General features: G+C 42.5%; 1 long non-coding RNA gene across 1 annotated transcript; it reads right to left on the bottom strand.

The window, feature by feature from the left end:
• Positions 1-3,678: 3,678 nt before the first annotated feature.
• LOC145536027 (uncharacterized) lies at positions 3,679-14,871 on the bottom strand. The gene is made up of 3 exons (XR_014075602.1): positions 13,814-14,871; positions 8,454-8,507; positions 3,679-5,074 (listed from the first exon to the last, which is right to left on the bottom strand). It is a non-coding gene; the product is annotated as an uncharacterized LOC145536027 (long non-coding RNA).
• Between the last annotated feature and the right edge of the window lie 10,896 nt (positions 14,872-25,767).

The raw sequence follows: 25,767 nt of genomic DNA, 5'->3' as shown, positions 1-25,767 counted from the left end.
AAGCAACAAGGGAAAGACAAGTAATAACATACAAGGTAACGCCCATCAGGTTATCAGCTGATTTCTCAAAAGAAACTCTACAAGCCAGAACTGAATGGCATAATATATTTGAAGTGATAAAAGAGAAGAACCTACAACCAAGAATACTTTACCAGCAAAACTCTTATTCAGAGTTGATGGAGAAATCAAAAGCTTTCCAGACAGGCAAAATTTAAGAGAATTTAGCACCACCAAACCAGTTTTACAACAAATGCTAAAGGAACTTCTCTAGGCAAGAAACACAAGACAAGGAAAAGACCTAAACAAAGTAAACCCAAAATAAATAAGAAAATTGTAATAGGATCATACATATCAATAATTACCTTAAAAGTAAATGGATTAAATGCACCAACCAAAAGATATAAATTAGCTGGGTGGATGAAAACATATGTATGTCCACTTACCACATCACTCATTTACCCTCCAAATTGTATGTAATTATTTTATATTGTTAGGTTAATCATATTTCTAATATAGCTTGCAATTGCAATTATCTTTTATTTTTTGTCTGGCTATTGATTGTGAAAACTTATAAACATCTTTCACTATTGTGATTATGTAACTATTACTCCATGAAATTAAAAGATGCTTGCTCTTTGGAAGAAAAGCTATGACAAACCTAGACAGTGTATTAAAAAGCAGAGACATTACTTTGCCAAAAAAGGTCCATATAGTCAAAGATATGGTTTTTCCAATAGTCATGTATGGATGTGAGAGTTGGACTATAAAGAAAGCTGAGCACTGAAGAATTGATGCTTTTGAACTGTGGTGTTGGAGAAGGTCTTGAGAGTCCCTTGGACAGCAAGGAGATCAAACCAGTCAGTTGTAAAGGAAATTTGTCCTGAATATTCATTAGAAGGACTGATGCTAAAGCTGAAGCTCCAATACTTGGGCCATCTGATGTAAAGAATTGACTCATTAGCAAAGACCCTGATCCTGGGCAAGATTGAAGACAGCAAGAGAAGGGGATGACAGAGGATGAGATGGTTGGATGGCATCACTGACTTGATGGACATGCGTTTGAGCAAGCTCTGGGAATTGGTAATGGACAGGGAAGCCTAGCGTGCTGCTGTCCATAGGGTCACAAAGAGTCGGACAGGACCGAGCAACTGAACTGAACTATTACTCACTTAATACCATTGTATCATGGTTGATCAACAGAAAATAATAGAATTCTATATCACTAATAGTACCATTTAATGGAAAAACCTGTAATCCTTTTTTAAAAATCCAAATGCATATCAGAATTATCTTGCAATTTTTTGAAAAATACAAATGCCCATGTATTGCTTTTCTTCTCCAAACTCCAGATATGCTTCTAATGAGCAGCCATGTTTAAAAACAACTTTACTATATGATGACCTTTTAATTTTATCTAGTTTGTTTCACTTGTTCCATTTCATATTCACTGCTCCCATTTCATTTAGTTTGTTTTCCAATTTCTCCATCTCTTCTTTTTGCTTTGATCTTCTTTCTCAAGCCTTTATCAAGTATAGTAGAAAAACTTTTGTATAAATATGTATATAAATTGCATAATATATACATTTTAGAAAACTTACAAACTTTTGCCTAACTAAAAATGTATGATATTTTGATTCCATTTGTTTGACTTAGTATGAATAGTGAAAGTCACTCAGTGGTGTCCAATTCTCTGCAACCCCATGGACTAAAGCCTGCCAGGCTCCTCTGTCCATGCAATTCTCCACTAGAGTGAGTAGCCAATCTCTTCTCCAGGGGATCTTCCCAACCCAGGAATCAAACTCAGATCTCCCATATTGCAAGTGAATTCTTTACTATCTGAGCCACCAGGGAAGCCCTTAGTATGAATAGGACGTTAGATTTCTAATTTAATAAAATAGACATGCAACAAGCAACAAAGGTTTACTGTATGACACTGGGAACTTTCAGTTCAGTTCAGTTCAGTCACTCAGTCGTGTCCAAATCTTTGGACCCCATGAACCGCAGCACGCCAGGTCTCCCTGTCTATCACCAACTCCCGGAGTCCACTCAAACCCATGTCCAATGAGTCGGGAATACCATCCAACCATCTCATCTTCTGTTGTCCCCTTCTCCTCCTGCCCTCAATCCTTCCCAGCATCAGGGTCTTTTCAAATGAGTCAGCTCTCTGCATCAGATGGCCAAAGTATTGGAGTTTCAGCTTCAGCATCAGTCCTTCCAATAAACACCCAGGACTGATCTCCTTTAGGATGGATGGTCGGATCTCCTTGCAGTCCAAGGGACTCTCAAGAGTCTTCTCCAACACCACAGATCAAAAGCATCAATTCTTCGCCGCTCAGCTTTAGTCCAACTCTCACATCCATACGTGACCACTGGAAAAACCATAGCCTTGACTAGACAGACCTTTGTTGGCAAAGTAATGTCTCTACTTTTTAATATGCTGTCTGGGTTGGTCATAACTTTCCTTCCAAGGAGTAAATGTCTTTTCATTTCATGGCTGCAATCACCATCTGCAGCGATTTTGGAGCCCAGAGAAATAAAGTCAGCCACTGTTTCCACTGTTTCCCCATCTATTTGCCATGAAGTGATGGGACCGGATGCTGTGATCTTAGTTTTCTGAATGTTGAGCTTTAAGCCAACTTTTTCACTTTCCTCTTTCACTTTCATCAAGAGGCTCTTTAGTTCTTCTTCACTTTACGCCATAAGGGTGGTGTCATCTGCATATCTGAGATTATTGATATTTCTCCCGGCATTCTTGATTCCAGCTTGTGCTTCTTCCAGCCCAGCGTTTCTCATGATGTATTCTGCATATAAGTTACATAAGCAGGGTGACAACATACAGCCTTGATGTACTCCTTTTCCTATTTGGAACCAGTCTGTTGTTCCATATCCAGTTCTAACTGTTGCTTCCTGACCTGCATACAGGTTTCTCAAGAGGTAGGTCAGGTGGTCTGGTATTCCCATCTCTTTCAGAATTTTCCACAGTTTATTGTGATCCACACAGTCAAAGGCTTTGGCATAGTCAATAAAGCAGAAATAGATGTTTTTCTGGAACTCTCTTGCTTTTTTGATGATCCAGCAGATGTTGGCAATTTGATCTTTGGTGCCTCTGCCTTTTCTAAATCCAGCTTGAACATCTAGAAGTTCATGGTTCATGTATTGCTGGTTTGGAGAATTTTAAGCATTACTTTACTAGCATGTGAAATGAGTGCAATTGTGCAGTAGTTTGAGCATTCTTTGGCATTGCCTTTCTTTGGGATTGGAATGAAAACTGACATTTTCCAGTCCTGTGACCACTGCTGAGTTTTTCAAGTTTGCTGGCATATTGAGTGCAGCACCTTCACATCATCATCTTTTAGGATTTGAAATACCTCAACTGGAATTGCATCATGTCCACTAGCTTTGTTCATAGTGATGCTTCTTAAGGCCCACTTGACTTCACTTTCCAGGATGTCTGGCTCTAGGTGAGTGATCACACCATCGTGATTATCTGGGTCATGAAGATCTTTTTTGTACAGTTCTTCTGTGTATTGTTGCCACCTCTTCTTAATATCTTATGCTTCTGTTAGGTCCCTACCATTTCTGTCTTTATTGAGCCCATCTTTGCGTGAAATGTTTCCTTGGTATCTCTAATTTTCTTGAAGAGACCTCTAGTCTCTCCCATTTTATTGTTTTCCTGTATTTCTTTGCTTTCATCACTGAGGAAGGCTTTCTTATCTCTCCTTGCTATTCTTTGGAACTCTGCATTCAAATGGGTATATCTTCTCCTTTGCTTTTCACTTCCCTTCTTTTCACAGCTATTGGTAAGGCCTCCTCAGGCAGCCATTTTGCTTTTTTGCATTTCTTTTTCTTGGGGATGGTCTTGATTCCTGTCTCCTGTACAATGTCACGATCCTCCGTCCATACTTCATCAGGCACTCTGTCTATCAAATCTAGTCCCTTAAATCTATTTCTCACTTCCACTGTATAGTCATAAGGGCTTTGATTTAGGTCATACCTGAATGGTCTAGTAGTTTTCTCCACTTTCTTCAATTTACCTCTGAATTTGGCAATAAGGTGTTCATAATCTGAGCCATAGTCCACTCCCAGTCTTATTTTTGCTGACTGTATAGAGCTTCTCCATCTTTGGCTGCAAAAAATATAATCAATCTGATTTCAGTGTCGACCATCTGGTGATGTCCATGTGTAGAGTCTTCTCTTGTGTTGTTGGAAGAGGGTGTTTTCTATGACCGGTGTGTTCTCTTGACAGAACTCTATCAGCCTTTGCCCTGTTTCATTCTGTACTCTAAGGCCAAATTTGCCTTTTACTCCAGGTATTTCTTGACTTCCTACTTTAGCATTCCAGTCCCCGAAAATGAAAAGGACATTTTTGGGGGATCGTTAGTTCTAAAAGGTCTTGTAGGTCTTCATAGAACCATTCAATGTCAGCGTCTTCAGTCTTACTGGTTGGGACATAGGCTTGGATTACCATGATATCGAATGGTTTGCCTTGGAAACGAACAGAGGTCATTCTGTTGTTTTTGAGATTGCATCCAAGTATTGCATTTAGGACTCTTGTTGACTCTGATGGCTACTCCATTTCTTCTAAGGGATTCTTGCCCATGGTAGTAGATATAATGGTCATCTGCGTTAAATTCACCCATTCTAGTCCATCTTAGTTCGCTGATTCCTAGAATGTCGATGTTCACTCTTGCCATCTCCTGTTTGACCACTTCCAATTTGCCTTGATTCATGGACCTACCATTCCAGGTTCCTATTCAATATTGCTCTTTACAGCATCGAACCTTGCTACAATCACCAGTCCCATCCACAACTGGGTGTTGTTTTTGCTTTGGCTGCATCCCTTCATTCTTTCTGGAGTTATTTCTCCACTGATCACCAGTAGCATACTGGGCACCTACCGACCTGGAGAGTTCATCTTTTAGTGTCCTATCTTTTTGCCTTTTCATACTGTTCATGGGGTTCTCAAGGCAAGAATACTGAAGTGGTTTTCCATTCCCTTCTCCAGTGGACCACATTCTGTTACATTCCGGGAACTTCAGCCAATATCTTATAATAACCTATACTGAAAAATAATCTGTAAAATAATATATGTTTATGTGTATAACTGCATCACATTGATTTGCACGTGGAACATTGTAAGTCAACTATACTTCAATAAAATATATATATTAAGAAAAAAATTCTCATCAAAACATTAATGGAACATGAGCTAACAGAACAAAGACTACAATGATCATTTATGACAATGAATAGTCTTTACCACAATAGTTTGAAACTCTCAAAACAGACAATGCAACCTTAAACAATAATAAATATGAAAGCTCTAAGGAAGAGAGAAAATTTGATTTGTAAATACCCAACTTTCAACTAAAAAATCAAAGAGCACACAGAGAAACAGAAGAACGTGGCCTATTCAAAGGGACTAAATGAATTGACAAAACCATTCCTGAGGAAGCCCAGATATAGGACATACTAGACAGACTTTTTTCCCACCTTTGCTAAGATATAACTGACATATAACACTGTGAAAGATTAAGGTGTACAGGTGATGATTTGATACCATATATATTGCAAAGTGATTAATGTGATAAAGTTGGTTAACATCTATCTCCTCAGATAATTATTGTATTATTTTTGTGGTGAGAATATTTAAGATCTTCTGTCCTCACAACTTTCAATTATATAACACAGAATTGTCATAGTCATCACACTAAATATTTGATTCCCAAAACTTATTCATTTTAACTGAAAATTTGTACTTTTTTTTCAACATGTCTCCTTTTTCCCAGTTTCCAGTCTCTGGCAACCATCATTCATTCACTCTGTTTGAGTTTTACTTTTCTAAAAAAAATTCCCCATACAAGTGAGAGTAAACAGTATTTGTCTTCCTCTGTATGACTTATTCCACTTATCATAATGCCTTCAAGGTCCATCCATGTTGTCAGAAATGGTAATGTTTCTGGTGAATTTGAGGTTTTTGATGTCTTGTCACTGAAAGAATTCAGTGAGAAAGAAGGTTATTGGTAAGAAGTAGATTTATTTAGAGAGAAACACACTCCACAGGCAGAGGTTGGGCCATCTCAGAAGATGAGAGAGCCTCCATATATGACATGGTTAGTTTTCAGGGGTTAGATAATTTCATAGGCTAATGAGTAGGACCAACTATTTCAGGGAAGGAGTGGGGATTTCCAGGAATTGGGCCACCACTCACTTTTTGGCCATTTATGGTTGGTCTCAGGACTGTCATGGAGCTTATGGGTGTGTCATTTAGTATGTTAATGTGTTACAATGAGTGTATAATGAGGTTCAAGGTCTACTAGAAGTCAAATCTTCCACCATCTTGGACACAGTTGGTTCTAACCAGTCTTTGTCTTGTCCTGTGGATGCCTATGCGATTCTTTTAAAGGTTGTGCTCTACTCCCTTCCCTTCTATTCAGTAGGACTTCCTTCATTTTTTTGGAACTTAATACTCCATTGTATATATATCAAATTTTTAAAATTAATTCATCTGTCTATAGACACTTAGATCATTTCTATGTTTTGGCTCTTATGAATAATGCTGTAATGAATCTGAGGGTGCAGATAACCTCTTTGAAATACTGATTTCATTCATCCATATACATACACAAGGGTAGGGTTATTGTATCATACACTAGTTCTATTTTTATTTTTTTGAGGAAACTTCATGCTGTTTTCCATAGTGGTTCTTCCAATTTACATTTCCACCAGCAAGGCACTAGGGTCCCCTTTTCTCCACATTTTCAACAGTACTCATTATCTCTTGATATTTTTAGGCCCTCTTCAAAAATTTATTTATTTATGACTGTGCTGGCTGTTCCTTGCTGCACATGGGCTTTCTCTGGTTGCAACAAGTGGGGGCTACTCTCTAGTTTTGGTGTGCAGATTTCTCATTGCAGTGGCCTCTCTAGGGAACATGGGCTTCAGCAGTTGCAGTGTACAGGCTCAGTAGTTGTGATTCATGGGCTTAGGTGCTCTGAGACATGTGAATATTCCCAGACCAGGGACTGAACCCATGTCCCCTACATTGGCAAATGGTTTCTTAATCACTGGACCACCAGGGAAGTCCTCTTGATTTTTTTATAATAACCATCTCAATAGATGCAGGTTGATGTCTCAGTATGGGTTTGATTTGCATTTCAGTAATGGTTAATAATGTTAAGCATCATTTCATGTGCCTGTTTTCAAGGGGGTATCCCAGAATTCAAGTCGGCAGAAATGCGCCCACTTTTTTTTTTTTAACACAATGAGTGAAAAGGAGAGATTGCTTCTTTTTTTGACACTCTGCTCCCACCTACAGGAAAACAGCTAAGAAGCTATTTCCTTGACATAAAATCCACTGCAGCAGACATAAATAAATAAGAAGCAGAAAGCGCTATTTACAATAGCCAGGGCATGGAAGCAACCTAGATATCCTTTGACAGATGTATGAATAAAGAAGTTTTGGTACATATATACAGTGGAATATTACTCAGCCATAAAAAGAAATGAATTTGAGTCAGTTAAACTGAGGTGGATGAACCTAGAACCTGTTATACAGAGTGAAGCAAGTCAGAAAGAGAAAAACAAATATCGTATATTAACACATAAATATGAAATCTAGAAAATAATGATACTGATGAACCTACTTGCAGGGCAGGAATAGAGATGCAGATGTAGAGAATGGACTTGCAGACACAGCAGTGAAAAGAGAGGGTGGGATGAACTGAGAGAGTAGCATTGATGCAAATACATTACCATGTGTAACATAGATAGCTAATAGGAAGTTTCTGTATAACACAGGGAGCTCAGCCTGGTGTTCTATGACAACCTAGAGGGGTAGGATTGGGAGGCGGATGGGAGGGAGGCTCAAGAGGGAAGGGATACATTTATATTTATGGCTGACTTGGGTTATTGTATGACAGAAACCAACACAATATTATAAAGCAATCATCCTCTAATTAAAAATAAGTAAGAAGCAGAAGAAACATCATGTTCCTCTTGAAATTCTGGCTTCTCCATAGCTACAGAAATAAATTGGAAATGAAGAAGTGGGAAGACTTAGACCTATTTCACCTATGCTGAATGATTAAATTAATGCATAGAAGGGACTGAAATGAATAGGAACAGATACACTGGAGCACAGGGACTACAGACCACCTCTTAGACTAGCTAGAAAACAAACCACAAAAATTTTAAAAGAATTGAAATCATACAGAGTAGGTAGTCTGACAATAATGTAATAAAACTAGAAAACAACTGAAATACAATAGGAAAGCCTTTAAATACTTGGGAAATAGACAAAACATTAACAAAAAATCAATAGGTCAAATTGGAAATCTGAAAAGAAATAAAAATATGTAGAACTGAATGAAAATGTAAATGTAACATAACAGAATATGTGGACTGCAGCTAAAGTTGTGCTGAATGGGAAATTAATAGCACTAAATGCTTACCTTAGAAAAGAAAACAGATCTTAAATCCATAATCTAAATTTCTACTTCAAGAAACTGGAAAATAGAAGAGCAAAATTAAAACAAAGCAAGCAGAAAGAAGGAAATAAAACATAAAAATAAATAAAATTGAAAGCAGAAAAATAATAAAGAAAATCGATTTTTAAAACATGTATTTAGGAAAGATCATTAAAATTTATAAACCTCTAGCAAGGGTGACAAAGATAAAAAGAGAAGACATAAATTGCCATTATAAGGCATAAAATAGGGAATATCATTACAGATATTATAACCATTAAAAGAAAGTAGAGTATTGACAAAGAGTCTCTCCTTGACCAAACTTTAGTCTTTAGTCAAGCTCTTCTGAATCCTCATTTCAACTAGGCCTTGATCTTTGGACTTCCATGTTTATCTTTGCATTGTCCAATTATAGTAAGAATCCAACCATTTAAAGTCAGTTTAACAAAAATCCCCACTCTAGATATCTATCACTCTTGATATCTGATTAAATTCTTCATCCCTCACCATCCCCCAGGTGATATCTAATCCCTTTAGGCTACCTTTGGGCTTCCTGTGGTGGCTCAGATGGTAAAGAAACTACCTGCATTGTGGGAGACCCAGGTTCGATCCTTGGGTTGGGAAGATGCCCTGGAGGAGGGCATGGCAACCCACTCCAGTATTCTTGCCTGGAGAATTCCATAGACATAGCAGACTGGCAGGTTACAGTCCATAGGGATGCAAAGAGCTGGAAACAACTGAGTGACTAACACTTTTGGGCTACCTTTAGTAAAAACCCTATGAAGTCAATTTAGCCAGTGAAAGTGAAAGCTCAGTGGTATCTGAGTCTTTGAGACCGCATGGACTATAGAGTCCATGGAATTCTTTAGGCTAGAATATTGGGATGGGTAGCCTTTCCCTTCCCCAGGGGAATCTTCCCAACCCAGGGATCAAACCCAGGTCTCTCACATTGCAGGTGGATTCTTTACAAGCTGAGCAACAAAGGAATCCCCCAAATACTGGAGTGGGTAGTCTATCCCTTCTCCAGTGGATCTTCCTGAATCATTCCTTATCCCTGATATTTTCTCTTAGTAATTTTCGATCCATTGACCCCTCCACTCTGCTCCTTAGTTATAAATCCTCACCTTTCCTTGTATTCAGAATGGAGTCCAATTCTACACAGAGGTCTCTTCCAAAATTGCAATAATCTGATTAAATTCTGCTTCTACCACTTAAACTAAAATTAAGCTATGCTTTCCCTTGATAGTATAGATAATTTGCACTCAAAATTTGACAATTTAGAAGAAATGATACAGTTCCTCAAAAATAGGCCACCAGCTAAGAGTGAGTCTGGAAGAAGCAGTGTTGGAGGTTTGAAGAGAGAAAATAGGTTGTAAAATAACAGGGTGGACAGGGATGGGGGCATGAGGGAAATGAGCAGTTTGGAGATTTGGACTAAAACTCTGCGGAAAGATGTTTTAGGTTAAATAGAGACACTGGGTGTTCCAAGCTCTGACAATGCTCGTTCTCTATGATCCAGGTACCTGAGTCCGCAGGTGGAGGGGCAGCCTCCCCTACCAGTGCCCCACCGGGTGACAGATTAAATCTGGCATCACATAACTACTGTTCAGTCTACCCTCTGCCTCAGTGAAGTACACCAGGCAATGCCTTCCTTCACTCTACCCCCAGATGGAGATACTCTGCCTCCATTTTACCTGAGTTCCATTTGCCAGGAAGGCTGGACATTCTACAATAGTTCTGAGCCTCTCCTGAGAGCTCCTGGCATCATACGGAGATTTACACAGATGCTTCTGTCTGCCCACACTGCTGTGAGCTACAGCGGTGGCCAGCCTGAGTTTCCTGTAGCTTTCCTCTTCCTTGAGTTTCATGCAGCACCATGCTTTCTAATCATGATTCCCATCACCACTATTCCCATCAGCACTCCCCGAAGCAGAGTTCCATGTAGGCACCGCACCTCAATGGGATAATTTGAGTACCCAGTAATTAGTGGGATGCATCCTGGTAGGGGTGACTACAAGAGCTATATTTGGGGGGTACTGGTTGCCCCACATATTCCACAAAGGCCTTACAGAGGAACCTACAAAATGAAAATTTTAGAAACATTTTGGCCAGGAGGGCTGGGGATTGAAGGAGCAGCATCTCACACTTCTGGACCTTTCTGGCCCCAAATAAGGATGTGCTGCAGGCATAATACCTCCTCTGGGTGTACGCGTTACTCGTCGTCTTCTCCATGAAGTTCAGGAAGATAAAAAGGGCCACGGAGGTGCCCAGGCACCTTCTCCATTCAACCAAGCCCTCTACCCCCACCCAGTCAATGGTCAGATAACAATGTTTTCTCCTTATCTTCATTTGCCATAAATATAAGGAATATACCCCAAACATCTTACATAGTGAACAGATAGCTTCCTGGCAAAAAATCCTATATGTAAAAAGAAAAACAACAAAAACCAAAAAACAGTAATGTGTGCTCTTCAGTAGTAGCTTAGCCATGCAGCAATATGGTCTTTTACAAATACACATTTTTAGGCCACCTCCCCCCACCCCCACCCCCCACATACCACATTTAGAGAAGCCCATTGACTTTAATTGGTAGTTTAGTAATATGATCACCCAGGTAAGTCATCCAGAAGAAGGCAGTCTCCTCCAATATTTCCGAAAATTATTTTCAGGTACTTAAGGTGACCACATGCTGCTGCTCCCCTTGGTCATTTAGCACATCGCATTCAGGCAAGGAATACCGTGAAATCGTCCCTTGGCTCTCCTTTCACTCAAGAAAGAGAACTTCCAAGTTAAATCTGTCAAGACTCAGCATTTCTGAAATGGTATTCAGGAAGAGGGAATGGAGTCTGACTCTTGATTTCTCTCTTCATCACCATTATGTTCAGGCAAACATTTGAAAAAGACAAGCAGACTCAGGGCAATTTAGAATTTTATAGCCTCTCAGCTCTCAGAAATCGGGAATTTAAAGGCGCTAAAACTGCATCCAATCAATAGCCCTGCTCACTGAAGGCACACAGAAGTGCAGTATAGCATAGAGCCTTGGTGCTCAAAGTATGGTCCACGGACCAGCCCATGAATCAAATTCTGCATGCAATTTGTGAGCACAGTGAAGTCTGAAAAGTTCAGCTCTAGTGATTGGGGCACTGACTAGGGCAGTTGGTTCTCCAACTTGAGTGTACATCAGAGTCACCTGGGAGGTGTTTTAAACCACAGGTGACTGGGCCTTGACCCCAGAGTTTCTGACTCAGTAGGTGAAGGATAGGGCCTGAGGACTTGCATTTTGAACAAGTTCCCAGGCAATACTGATACTATTATTGTTCTGGGGACAACACTTTCAGAAAAAACTGGACTACAGACAAAGCTGGATGGAAACTATGGCTGTATTTGTTTAACCTCACATGAATCTCTTAAACTAAGCCTTAGTTTCTTCCTGTGTAAAGTGGAAATAGGGTACCAGTGTTCCGTGTTACTGTGAAGACTAAATGAGGAACTAGGGAGAGGGCCCTTGGCACGGGGCCCACCACGTGATGAAACTCAAACAGATGTAGCCAATTATTGTTATTATTATTCAAAGCATACCACAGCAGACATTTCGTCCTCCTCTAACATCCCTTTTCCCCGGTCTCTCCATGGAATTCTGTCCCCAAAATAACCTAGCTAAATTATACGACGAGAATGGACAATCCTAAAGCTCGGTGCTCAGAACATAGAGGACAAATCCTGACATGGCCTGTATCGGAAGAAAAAGGCTGGGGCTGATCTTAGAAAGAAGTGAAGATCACAGTCACCTGCAACCTGCCATCCAACACAATAGGGCAAAGTCTTGCCGCTACCCTGGCCTAGACCAGCTGGTGTCCTTGATGTTCCCACTCAACACAGGCTGGTAGGTGCCCTCTAACAGGGCATCAGGGACTCTTTTCAGTATCTGTCGTACACTACAGCAATCAGTCCCAACCTCTCCCCCGCACCCCCACAACACCGGGGCTATTCACTCTGTTTTGTCTATTTAGAGTCCTTTTGCTTCAGATTTTTCCCAGGGTGAGACCCTGTTTTTCCAACTTCCCTTCACTGTGCACCTCACACCTACGAAAGGAGAACCACAGCTAGTGATGGGTCTGTAGCCTTTTCACTCCCCGTTTTCCTCCAGACCCAGGATAACTGAGGGGATCCTACTGTTGTCTACCACAGAATATGCATGCATGCATTCATTCATTCTGTCATTCAATTTACGATGCTGCCGTCAACACGGTTTCACCTTCTACTAAACTTTAGCGTGTGTGTTAGTCGCTCAGTCGTGTCCGACCCTTTGCGACCCCATGGATTGGGGCCCTTTAGGGTTCCTTAAAATATCAAAGTTGTGAACACTACGTAGGATCTACTATGTACTATGGACCCATTCCAAACTCCTCCCTGTGATTAAAATTCCACTGGCATTCCATCCATAGTAATGCAGGTCTGTGACAAACTCTTCCATTACAGCAAAACAAAGCCCCATAGTGACCTAATCTGGAAAGACAAGATCTCAGGACCCATACAGAAAGGAGACCAGAAAGGAAGGCAGTCCACAAAGAGGAAGGGACTCAGGCTTCCCCACCCTCTGTACTCTTTGGCCTTCTGTGGAAAGAGGCTTTTAAGCTAGGTGCTCGAGGCCCGAAAAGCAGCTGTTGTCCAGTCTAGTGCCAGCACTTCTGGCCCCGATCCATTCAGCCCTTCTATCACAACTTTCTATTCTGATTCTACTTTTGAGAGTCTAGGAGCTACTGCAGGCAATGAAGCAGCAAACATTTCTATATTTTTGTGTTAGTCTAAGCCTCTGCATTAACAAGGCACGAAACAATGTAAAACCAGGAAGAAGCTTTTATCCTTATCAATATCATCAAAGGCCATACAGGTCCATTCCTAATGTCCTCAACCTGTCATCTCCTTGAAGAAGCTGATTCTGACCACCCAGTGAAAATGGGTACACATCCACCACGTTTCTCTCCATATCACCCCGTTTTATTTTCTTACTGTCACTTATCACTATCTGAAATCGACTCGGGAGTTTATTTATGTTCTGTCTCCACTCCCTAGGAGTGGTCCCTAAGCACAGAACCCTTGTGATCTTCAGTGTCTTGGATCCCCAGAGTCTAAAACTGTGTCTGGTACGTAACTGGTGTTCAGTGAATATTTGCTCTATGAATGAACGGGTGCACGGATAGCTGGGTGAATGATGCCCTCCTAAAAGGGGCTCCGGGGCTACTTGGCTTTCTCTTTCTCTCCCTCAAACACCCAAGCCCCGATCGACAAACTAAAGGGCCAGCAGAAACTTCCCACTAAATAGCTTGAAGGCCTAGGGCACACACCTGACTTGGGAAGTCCGTACAGCGCGAATGCGCATGTCCACACGCCACTGATACGCGTCCATCTTCGCATTACTCTTCTCCGTGACTCTTAGAATGGGCCTGAGAACTAACGCCATCCCCATGCTCGCTCTCAATCCTCCCAGAAACGTTCGCCACCACAGGGAACATAAGAAACTATCCACAGAATTAATTCAGACCACGGATAGGAAAGAGCGGACCCGAATTCTGTACAACCGTAAGACAAACAGCCACACTTCCCATCAGCCATTGGCGCAGCCCACCCGGAAGGCCGCGCAGGAACTTTCTGGTGCTGTTGCTATGGCTTCGGGGGCGGGTCTTCAGGAGGCCGCTCTCAGTTCAGTTCAGTCGCTCAGTCCTGTGTGACTCTTTGGGACCCCTTGGACTGCAGCACGCCAGGCTTCCCTGTCCCTCACCAACTCCCCGGAGCTTATTCAAACTCATGTCCATCCAGTCGATGATGCCATCCAACCATCTCATCCTCTGTCGTCCCCTTCTCCTCCCGCCTTCAATCTTTCCCAGCATCAGGGTCTTTTCCAAGGAGTCAGTTCTTCGCATGAGGTGTCCACAGTATTGGGAGTTCCAGCTTGGGCATCATTCCTTCCAAAGAATATTCAAGACTGATTTCCTTTGGATTGGCTGGTTGGATCTCCTTGCAGTCCAAGGGACTCTCAAGAGTCTTCTCCAATATCACAATTCAAAAGCATCAATTCTTCGCCACTCAGCTTTCTTTATAGTCCAACTCTCAAACATCCATACATGGCTACTGGAAAAACCATAGCTTTGACTAGACGGACCTTTGTTGGCAAAGTAATGTCTCTGCTTTTTAATAAGAGGCCGCTCTCTGCCTCTCAATTGCAAATCCACTTCCGTGGTGCCCCCCGCCCCCCCCCCTGCCCTGAGCAGTTTTGTGGGCTCCGGGCTCTAGCTACACTCGCTTTCCCCTACCCCTTTTATCTCGCTCAGGTCTCTGAGTGGGTCTAAGAGCAGCGACTGAGCCACGAAGAGAACCTTTTCCTAGGCCGTCTTCATCGCTCAGTGAAACTACGGCCGCTTGATGGCAGTATAACGCTTTAATTGCGTGTCACTCCGCTCTTTGCCCCGCCCTTCGTGTTTGGAAAAAAGTGCCCTTCGGACTCAGAACAAAAAGTCTATCTCCACAGAGACGGGGCTGTTTTAGGGCGACCTTGTTGCCCCCATTTCCTTCCTTAAATCTCTGTGGCAATCCTATGGGCAGAAGTGTGACAGTAAAATATTTTTTAATGTGAGTTTCTTTGATTATTAGCCCGCTTTTGTAAACTTTCTCGCCTGTGCTCCGCCCCCCCCCCCTTTTAAGCCGTCGTGTTGAGTCTCCTGTAGGGCTTATTTTAGCTTTCTTTTGTTCATTAAATGAATTTCAAGAAGCTGAGCATGTAACAGTTGAAAGCTCAGAAAGTATGAAGGTAAACAACACCTTCGTACTTTTGTGTTTTGTCCTTTATAACTGGTAGCATTTTTAAAATGTGTTTTCCTATTCTAACAAACAACGTTTGAAAGACTTTCATCTTATTTCACACTATCAAGATCATACAGTATTGACCATTTTGTACCCTGATATTTTAACAGTCCAAAAATATATACTTTAAACTTTCTCCTCTTTGCTCTAGTTCCTTAGGGGAAAATTCCTGAAACTGCAACACAACTGTTTTTCTTTTTCAGTGTTTGACAGGGTTTACCATACCATTGAGAAGACCCGTTACTTGAATTTATTCTTGGAATTGTTTTAAACTAAGGCCCCTGTTTGACGATGATGATGGTATTTTAAAATTGTGGTATAATTAACATGTAACAAATATACATGCTTTTCAAATAGGGGTCAAATCTATTGCATTAAGGAAGAAAGCCTGAGCTCAATCTGAGTATGACAAAGAGAGCTGGGGGTTTAGAACAGATAACCAGAGAAAGGGTGTCAGTTGGCTGGAAAACTACAGAAAGGCGGCATTGAGGGTAGAAAGTTTCTTGCTAAACTTGTCTAACGGTATTATTGCTAAGCAGGGCTAAGGAGTTAGACACTAGGGTCGGTTTGAAGTACTGGATCAGAAATGAGAATTTTTTCATTAATTTTTCAATTAACAAAAATGTAGAAAAATGACATTATGTAGAAAAATACATTAGTAGAAATGTATTGCAAATTAGTAGAAAAAAACATTATGACAAAGCCTACGTCCTTCATCAATCTTTAATCCACGAGGCCTCCACCCTGGCCTTCCATTACCAAGGTTCCTGCAAAGTTTAAAATTTTAGTCAGAATTATTCTACTCTGATGCAGTTATAAAAGACGATGCAAAGGAAAATGAAATGAAAATTAGAATTAAAAATAAAATTTTGTTAATTGAAAAATTATCCGGTTATCTGTTCTAACCCCCCCCAGCTCTCTTTGTCATAACAAAATTTTATTTTTGTTAATTGAAAAATTAATGAAAAAATTCTCATTTCTGATCCAGTACTTCAAACCGACCCTAGTGTCTAACTCCTTAGCCCTGCTTAGCAATAATACCGTTAGACAAGTTTAGCAAGAAACTTTCTACCCTCAATGCCGCCTTTCTGTAGTTTTCCAGCCAACTGACACCCTTTCTCTGGTTATCTGTTCTAAACCCCCAGCTCTCTTTGTCATACTCAGATTGAGCTCAGGCTTTCTTCCTTAATGCAATAGATTTGACCCCTATTTGAAAAGCATGTATATTTGTTACATGTTAATTATACCACAATTTTAAAATACCATCATCATCGTCAAACAGGGGCCTTAGTTTAAAACAATTCCAAGAATAAATTCAAGTAACGGGTCTTCTCAATGGTATGGTAAACCCTGTCAAACACTGAAAAAGAAAAACAGTTGTGTTGCAGTTTCAGGAATTTTCCCCTAAGGAACTAGAGCAAAGAGGAGAAAGTTTAAAGTATATATTTTTGGACTGTTAAAATATCAGGGTACAAAATGGTCAATACTGTATGATCTTGATAGTGTGAAATAAGATGAAAGTCTTTCAAACGTTGTTTGTTAGAATAGGAAAACACATTTTAAAAATGCTACCAGTTATAAAGGACAAAACACAAAAGTACGAAGGTGTTGTTTACCTTCATACTTTCTGAGCTTTCAACTGTTACATGCTCAGCTTCTTGAAATTCATTTAATGAACAAAAGAAAGCTAAAATAAGCCCTACAGGAGACTCAACACGACGGCTTAAAAGGGGGGGGGGCGGAGCACAGGCGAGAAAGTTTACAAAAGCGGGCTAATAATCAAAGAAACTCACATTAAAAAATATTTTACTGTCACACTTCTGCCCATAGGATTGCCACAGAGATTTAAGGAAGGAAATGGGGGCAACAAGGTCGCCCTAAAACAGCCCCGTCTCTGTGGAGATAGACTTTTTGTTCTGAGTCCGAAGGGCACTTTTTTCCAAACACGAAGGGCGGGGCAAAGAGCGGAGTGACACGCAATTAAAGCGTTATACTGCCATCAAGCGGCCGTAGTTTCACTGAGCGATGAAGACGGCCTAGGAAAAGGTTCTCTTCGTGGCTCAGTCGCTGCTCTTAGACCCACTCAGAGACCTGAGCGAGATAAAAGGGGTAGGGGAAAGCGAGTGTAGCTAGAGCCCGGAGCCCACAAAACTGCTCAGGGCAGGGGGGGGGGCGGGGGGCACCACGGAAGTGGATTTGCAATTGAGAGGCAGAGAGCGGCCTCTTATTAAAAAGCAGAGACATTACTTTGCCAACAAAGGTCCGTCTAGTCAAAGCTATGGTTTTTCCAGTAGCCATGTATGGATGTTTGAGAGTTGGACTATAAAGAAAGCTGAGTGGCGAAGAATTGATGCTTTTGAATTGTGATATTGGAGAAGACTCTTGAGAGTCCCTTGGACTGCAAGGAGATCCAACCAGCCAATCCAAAGGAAATCAGTCTTGAATATTCTTTGGAAGGAATGATGCCCAAGCTGGAACTCCCAATACTGTGGACACCTCATGCGAAGAACTGACTCCTTGGAAAAGACCCTGATGCTGGGAAAGATTGAAGGCGGGAGGAGAAGGGGACGACAGAGGATGAGATGGTTGGATGGCATCATCGACTGGATGGACATGAGTTTGAATAAGCTCCGGGGAGTTGGTGAGGGACAGGGAAGCCTGGCGTGCTGCAGTCCAAGGGGTCCCAAAGAGTCACACAGGACTGAGCGACTGAACTGAACTGAGAGCGGCCTCCTGAAGACCCGCCCCCGAAGCCATAGCAACAGCACCAGAAAGTTCCTGCGCGGCCTTCCGGGTGGGCTGCGCCAATGGCTGATGGGAAGTGTGGCTGTTTGTCTTACGGTTGTACAGAATTCGGGTCCGCTCTTTCCTATCCGTGGTCTGAATTAATTCTGTGGATAGTTTCTTATGTTCCCTGTGGTGGCGAACGTTTCTGGGAGGATTGAGAGCGAGCATGGGGATGGCGTTAGTTCTCAGGCCCATTCTAAGAGTCACGGAGAAGAGTAATGCGAAGATGGACGCGTATCAGTGGCGTGTGGACATGCGCATTCGCGCTGTACGGACTTCCCAAGTCAGGTGTGTGCCCTAGGCCTTCAAGCTATTTAGTGGGAAGTTTCTGCTGGCCCTTTAGTTTGTCGATCGGGGCTTGGGTGTTTGAGGGAGAGAAAGAGAAAGCCAAGTAGCCCCGGAGCCCCTTTTAGGAGGGCATCATTCACCCAGCTATCCGTGCACCCGTTCATTCATAGAGCAAATATTCACTGAACACCAGTTACGTACCAGACACAGTTTTAGACTCTGGGGATCCAAGACACTGAAGATCACAAGGGTTCTGTGCTTAGGGACCACTCCTAGGGAGTGGAGACAGAACATAAATAAACTCCCGAGTCGATTTCAGATAGTGATAAGTGACAGTAAGAAAATAAAACGGGGTGATATGATGGAGAGAAACGTGGTGGATGTGTACCCATTTTCACTGGGTGGTCAGAATCAGCTTCTTCAAGGAGATGACAGGTTGAGGACATTAGGAATGGACCTGTATGGCCTTTGATGATATTGATAAGGATAAAAGCTTCTTCCTGGTTTTACATTGTTTCGTGCCTTGTTAATGCAGAGGCTTAGACTAACACAAAAATATAGAAATGTTTGCTGCTTCATTGCCTGCAGTAGCTCCTAGACTCTCAAAAGTAGAATCAGAATAGAAAGTTGTGATAGAAGGGCTGAATGGATCGGGGCCAGAAGTGCTGGCACTAGACTGGACAACAGCTGCTTTTCGGGCCTCGAGCACCTAGCTTAAAAGCCTCTTTCCACAGAAGGCCAAAGAGTACAGAGGGTGGGGAAGCCTGAGTCCCTTCCTCTTTGTGGACTGCCTTCCTTTCTGGTCTCCTTTCTGTATGGGTCCTGAGATCTTGTCTTTCCAGATTAGGTCACTATGGGGCTTTGTTTTGCTGTAATGGAAGAGTTTGTCACAGACCTGCATTACTATGGATGGAATGCCAGTGGAATTTTAATCACAGGGAGGAGTTTGGAATGGGTCCATAGTACATAGTAGATCCTACGTAGTGTTCACAACTTTGATATTTTAAGGAACCCTAAAGGGCCCCAATCCATGGGGTCGCAAAGGGTCGGACACGACTGAGCGACTAACACACACGCTAAAGTTTAGTAGAAGGTGAAACCGTGTTGACGGCAGCATCGTAAATTGAATGACAGAATGAATGAATGCATGCATGCATATTCTGTGGTAGACAACAGTAGGATCCCCTCAGTTATCCTGGGTCTGGAGGAAAACGGGGAGTGAAAAGGCTACAGACCCATCACTAGCTGTGGTTCTCCTTTCGTAGGTGTGAGGTGCACAGTGAAGGGAAGTTGGAAAAACAGGGTCTCACCCTGGGAAAAATCTGAAGCAAAAGGACTCTAAATAGACAAAACAGAGTGAATAGCCCCGGTGTTGTGGGGGTGCGGGGGAGAGGTTGGGACTGATTGCTGTAGTGTACGACAGATACTGAAAAGAGTCCCTGATGCCCTGTTAGAGGGCACCTACCAGCCTGTGTTGAGTGGGAACATCAAGGACACCAGCTGGTCTAGGCCAGGGTAGCGGCAAGACTTTGCCCTATTGTGTTGGATGGCAGGTTGCAGGTGACTGTGATCTTCACTTCTTTCTAAGATCAGCCCCAGCCTTTTTCTTCCGATACAGGCCATGTCAGGATTTGTCCTCTATGTTCTGAGCACCGAGCTTTAGGATTGTCCATTCTCGTCGTATAATTTAGCTAGGTTATTTTGGGGACAGAATTCCATGGAGAGACCGGGGAAAAGGGATGTTAGAGGAGGACGAAATGTCTGCTGTGGTATGCTTTGAATAATAATAACAATAATTGGCTACATCTGTTTGAGTTTCATCACGTGGTGGGCCCCGTGCCAAGGGCCCTCTCCCTAGTTCCTCATTTAGTCTTCACAGTAACACGGAACACTGGTACCCTATTTCCACTTTACACAGGAAGAAACTAAGGCTTAGTTTAAGAGATTCATGTGAGGTTAAACAAATACAGCCATAGTTTCCATCCAGCTTTGTCTGTAGTCCAGTTTTTTCTGAAAGTGTTGTCCCCAGAACAATAATAGTATCAGTATTGCCTGGGAACTTGTTCAAAATGCAAGTCCTCAGGCCCTATCCTTCACCTACTGAGTCAGAAACTCTGGGGTCAAGGCCCAGTCACCTGTGGTTTAAAACACCTCCCAGGTGACTCTGATGTACACTCAAGTTGGAGAACCAACTGCCCTAGTCAGTGCCCCAATCACTAGAGCTGAACTTTTCAGACTTCACTGTGCTCACAAATTGCATGCAGAATTTGATTCATGGGCTGGTCCGTGGACCATACTTTGAGCACCAAGGCTCTATGCTATACTGCACTTCTGTGTGCCTTCAGTGAGCAGGGCTATTGATTGGATGCAGTTTTAGCGCCTTTAAATTCCCGATTTCTGAGAGCTGAGAGGCTATAAAATTCTAAATTGCCCTGAGTCTGCTTGTCTTTTTCAAATGTTTGCCTGAACATAATGGTGATGAAGAGAGAAATCAAGAGTCAGACTCCATTCCCTCTTCCTGAATACCATTTCAGAAATGCTGAGTCTTGACAGATTTAACTTGGAAGTTCTCTTTCTTGAGTGAAAGGAGAGCCAAGGGACGATTTCACGGTATTCCTTGCCTGAATGCGATGTGCTAAATGACCAAGGGGAGCAGCAGCATGTGGTCACCTTAAGTACCTGAAAATAATTTTCGGAAATATTGGAGGAGACTGCCTTCTTCTGGATGACTTACCTGGGTGATCATATTACTAAACTACCAATTAAAGTCAATGGGCTTCTCTAAATGTGGTATGTGGGGGGTGGGGGTGGGGGGAGGTGGCCTAAAAATGTGTATTTGTAAAAGACCATATTGCTGCATGGCTAAGCTACTACTGAAGAGCACACATTACTGTTTTTTGGTTTTTGTTGTTTTTCTTTTTACATATAGGATTTTTTGCCAGGAAGCTATCTGTTCACTATGTAAGATGTTTGGGGTATATTCCTTATATTTATGGCAAATGAAGATAAGGAGAAAACATTGTTATCTGACCATTGACTGGGTGGGGGTAGAGGGCTTGGTTGAATGGAGAAGGTGCCTGGGCACCTCCGTGGCCCTTTTTATCTTCCTGAACTTCATGGAGAAGACGACGAGTAACGCGTACACCCAGAGGAGGTATTATGCCTGCAGCACATCCTTATTTGGGGCCAGAAAGGTCCAGAAGTGTGAGATGCTGCTCCTTCAATCCCCAGCCCTCCTGGCCAAAATGTTTCTAAAATTTTCATTTTGTAGGTTCCTCTGTAAGGCCTTTGTGGAATATGTGGGGCAACCAGTACCCCCCAAATATAGCTCTTGTAGTCACCCCTACCAGGATGCATCCCACTAATTACTGGGTACTCAAACTATCCCATTGAGGTGCGGTGCCTACATGGAACTCTGCTTCGGGGAGTGCTGATGGGAATAGTGGTGATGGGAATCATGATTAGAAAGCATGGTGCTGCATGAAACTCAAGGAAGAGGAAAGCTACAGGAAACTCAGGCTGGCCACCGCTGTAGCTCACAGCAGTGTGGGCAGACAGAAGCATCTGTGTAAATCTCCGTATGATGCCAGGAGCTCTCAGGAGAGGCTCAGAACTATTGTAGAATGTCCAGCCTTCCTGGCAAATGGAACTCAGGTAAAATGGAGGCAGAGTATCTCCATCTGGGGGTAGAGTGAAGGAAGGCATTGCCTGGTGTACTTCACTGAGGCAGAGGGTAGACTGAACAGTAGTTATGTGATGCCAGATTTAATCTGTCACCCGGTGGGGCACTGGTAGGGGAGGCTGCCCCTCCACCTGCGGACTCAGGTACCTGGATCATAGAGAACGAGCATTGTCAGAGCTTGGAACACCCAGTGTCTCTATTTAACCTAAAACATCTTTCCGCAGAGTTTTAGTCCATATCTCCAAACTGCTCATTTCCCTCATGCCCCCATCCCTGTCTACCCTGTTATTTTACAACCTATTTTCTCTCTTCAAACCTCCAACACTGCTTCTTCCATCCTCACTCTTAGCTGGAGGCCTATTCTCAATGTTTCAGTGAGAAAATTGTGTAAGAGTTAATCCAAATCTACGAGTCCAAAATCAAACTCCCCCATCTTCCCCTATAAACCTTCTCCACCGGCAATATTTCCCATCCTAAGGTAATGACAATTCTGTCCTCACTGTTTTTTGTGCCATGGACTTGAGTGTGATCTTTCACTCTGCTTTTTCATGCATCTCTCATTTTTATCCTGTCAGGAAATCTTATGAGCTGTTTTTTCAAAATATATCCAGAATCTGACCACTTGTCACCATCTCCACTGCCACCATCCTGTTCCAAACCACCATCAGTTTTCCTCCTAGGTTACTGTGCTTCTTTCCTTGCTTCACCCTCCCCCCTGCTCCACCAAAGCCCCCACTGATAATCAATGCAACCACCAGAATAGTGCTATTAAAATGTATGATCAGGTCATATAATGCCTCTGCTCAAAACCAACAGCTTTCATTTCATTCAGGGTAAATTAAGAGTCCGTTACGTCTTCCAAGGTGACACTAGTGGTAAAGAATCTGCCTGCCAATGCAGGAGATGCAAGGGACACAGGTTCGATCCCTGGGTTGGGAAGATTCCCTGGAAAAGGAAATGACAACCCACTGCCTGGCAGGCTACAGTCCAAGGGGTCGCAAAAAGAGTTGGACAAACTTATGTTCAATAATGTGAGATGCTTTCCTCTACCCCATGACACCCTAGCTCCAGCAATTATAGCTTTCATCTTCTCCACACCCTTGTTATCCCTCAGCAGCATAGTCAGGATCAGTGATGCCTTCAGGTCCACCTATGGCATGTCTTCATCAACTGTCTTAGAAGGAAGCTCAAGGTCAGCTCAGTGATTCCCTTCCAGAAAACAGAGGGAATCATCCCAGTGGACTTCCATCTCCAGTTTTGTTACTCCGCACCAAAGGTCTTTCTCTCCTTGATATGGTTCCTGAAGTCCACCAGCTCTCCCCCTTTATGCCCTTCCTGGCACATTTCTCTTTCTCTTATTTTAATATCTAGCTACTTTGAGTCCATCTGAAACAACAGGTATGGAGACAAACCCAGTGCTTATTCTTATAAACTCTGCCTGGGCTGGTTCCTTTGCCTGGCAGTGGGAAAGGCTCTGTGTGGCAGTTTTATTTCCTGCTCTTTGGCAGTATGGAAGCAGTTGGCGTTTCCAATCTTGTGAGGACCCAGTTCCTGATCTCTGAAAGTGAAAGTCACTCAGTCATGTCCAACTCTTTGTGATCCCATAGACTATACAGTCCATGGAATTCTCCAGGCCAGAATACTGGAGTGGGTAGCCTTTCCCTTCTCCAGGGGATCTTCCCAACCCAGGGATTGAACCCAAGTCTCCCACATTGCAAGTATCTAAAGCTGTGAGCAGAAGATATTAAGAAGAGGTGGCAAGAATACACAGAGGAACTGTACAAAAAAGATCTTCACGATCCAGATAATCACGATGGTGTGATCACTCACCTAGAGCCAGACATCCTGGAATGTGAAGTCAAGTGGGCCTTAGAAAGCATCACTACGAACAAAGCTAGTGGAGGTGATGGAATTCCAGTTGAGCTATTTCAAATCCTCAAAGGTGATGCTGTGAAAGTGCTACACTCGATATGCCAGCAAATTTGGAAAACTCAGCAGTGGCCACAGGACTGGAAAAGGTCAGTTTTCGTTCCAATCCCAAAGAAAGGCAATGCCAAAGAATGCTCAAACTACCGCACAATTGCACTCATCTCACATGCTAGTAAAGTAATGCTCAAAATTCTCCAAGCCAGGCTTCAGCAATACGTGAACCGTGAACTTCCAGATGTTCAAGCTGGTTTTAGAAAAGGCAGAGGAACCAGAGATCAAATTGCCAATATCCGCTGGATCATCGAAAAAGCAAGAGAGTTCCAGAAAAACATCTATTTCTGCTTTATTGACTATGCCAAAGCCTTTGACTGTGTGGATCACAATAAACTGTGGAAAATTCTGAAAGAGATGGGAATTCCAGACCATCTGACCTGTCTCTTGAGAAACCTGTATGCAGGTCAGGAAGCAACAGTTAGAACTGGACTTGGAACAACAGACTGGTTCCAAATAGGAAAAGGAGTCCATCAAGGCTGTATATTGTCACCCTGCTTATTTAACTTATATGCAGAGTACATCATGAGAAACGCTGGGCTGGAAGAAACACAAGCTGGAATCAAGATTGCCGGGAGAAATATCAATAACCTCAGATATGCGGATGACACCACCCTTATGGCAGAAAGTGAAGAAGAACTAAAGAGCCTCTTGATGAAGGTGAAGGAGGAGAGTGAAAAAGTTGGCTTAAAGCTCAACGTTCAGAAAACTAAGATCATGGCATCTGGTCCCATCACTCCATGGGAAATAGATGGGGAAACAGTGGGAACAGTGTCAGACTTCACTTTTTTGGGCTCCAGAATCACTGCTGATGGTGACTGCAGCCATGAAATTAAAAGACGCTTACTCCTTGGAAGGAAGGTTATGGCCAACCTAGATAGCATGTTTAAAAGCAGAGACATTACTTTGTGAACAAAAGTCCGTCTAGTCAAGGCTATGGTTTTTCCAGTGGTCATGTATGGATGTGAGAGTTGGACGGTGAAGAAAGCTGAGTGCCGCAGAATTGATGCTTTTGAACTGTGGTGTTGGAGAAGACTCTTGAGAGTCCCTTGGACTGCAAGGAGATCCAATCAATCCATCCTAAAAGAGATCAATCCTGGGTGTTCATTGGAAGGTCTGATGTTGGAGCTGAAACTCCAATACTTTGGCCACCTCATGCGAAGGGTTGACTCATTGGAAAAGACCCTAATGCTGGGTAGGATTGGGGGCGGGAGGAGAAGGGGACGACAGAGGATGAGATGGTTGGATGGCAGCACCGACTCGATGAACATGGGTTTGGGTAGACTCCGGGAGTTGGTGATGGACAGAGAGGCCTGGCGTGCTGCAATTCATGGGGTCACAGGGAGTCGGACACGACTGAGCGACTGAACTGAACTGAACTGAACTGAAAGCTGTGAGTACTTGAATAGTGAGAATTTCCCTCATTTAGGAAAAAAACAGTCCTAACAAACAAAAAACAAAACACGCCCACACTATATACATCTTTTTTTTCTTTACTGTTTAAAAAAATTTTTTGTTATTGTACATTTTAATAGATTTGAAAAAATTAGAGGTGATGAATCTGCCCAAAATATTAGATGAAGCAAATTACCTAAGTGTTTCCTCAGGTAAAAGGTTAGTTGTGGTTCTTGGAATTCTACCCATATGCACTTGTTATGCATAATTTGGCCATCATCTGGAGCCTATCTCTCTATTTTCCTGTTG

This window comes from Giraffa tippelskirchi, chromosome X (assembly GCF_054371585.1).
Source record: "Giraffa tippelskirchi isolate mGirTip1 chromosome X, T2T-mGirTip1v1.2.pri, whole genome shotgun sequence".
Lineage (NCBI taxonomy): Eukaryota > Metazoa > Chordata > Mammalia > Artiodactyla > Giraffidae > Giraffa > Giraffa tippelskirchi.
Note: the sequence above shows the minus strand (reverse complement) of the source record. Positions and strands in the feature narration are given on the sequence as shown.